A 765-nucleotide genomic window follows, 5' to 3' on the forward strand; every position below is an offset into this window, starting at 1 on the left:
AGCATTGAAGTATTTTCGTGTAGAGACTCTTCTTGGAGTTAAACGCCAGCTTTTGTGCCAGTTTGGGCGTTTAACTCCCATCCTTGTGCCAGTTCCGGCGTTTAACGCTGGGAATTCTGAGGGTGACTTTGAACGCCGGTTTGGGCCATCAAATCTTGGGCAATGTATGGACTATCATATATTGCTGGAAAGCCCAGGATGTCTACTTTCCAAAGCCGTTGAGAGCGCTCCAATTGGGCTTCTGTAGCTCCAGAAAATCCACTTCGAGTGCAGGGAGGTCAGAATCCAACAGCATCTGCAGTCCTTTTTAGTCTCTGAATCAGATTTTTGCTGAAGTCCCTCAATTTCAGCCAGAAAATACCTGAAATCACAGAAAAACACACAAACTCATAGTAAAGTCCAGAAAAGTGAATTTTAACTAAAAACTAATAAAAATATACTAAAAACTAACTAGAACATACTAAAAACATACTAAAAACAATGCCAAAAAGCGTACAAATTATCCTCTCATCAATAGGCGTATGGAGATACTGTGCTCCTTCTGAATCTCTGCTTTCCTACTACTTCCTTCTAGTTTTTCATCACTCCTTTCTATGGCAAGCTGTATGTAGGGCATCACCGTTGTCAATGGCTACATCCCATCCTCTCAGTGAAAAAGGTACAAATGCTCTGTCACAGCACGGCTAATCATCTGTCGGTTCTCAATCAGGTTGGAATAGAATCCAGTGATTCTTTTGCGTCTGTCACTAATGCCCAGCCTTCAGA

This window comes from Arachis duranensis, chromosome 1 (genome assembly GCF_000817695.3).
Source record: "Arachis duranensis cultivar V14167 chromosome 1, aradu.V14167.gnm2.J7QH, whole genome shotgun sequence".
Taxonomy (NCBI): Eukaryota; Viridiplantae; Streptophyta; class Magnoliopsida; order Fabales; family Fabaceae; genus Arachis; species Arachis duranensis.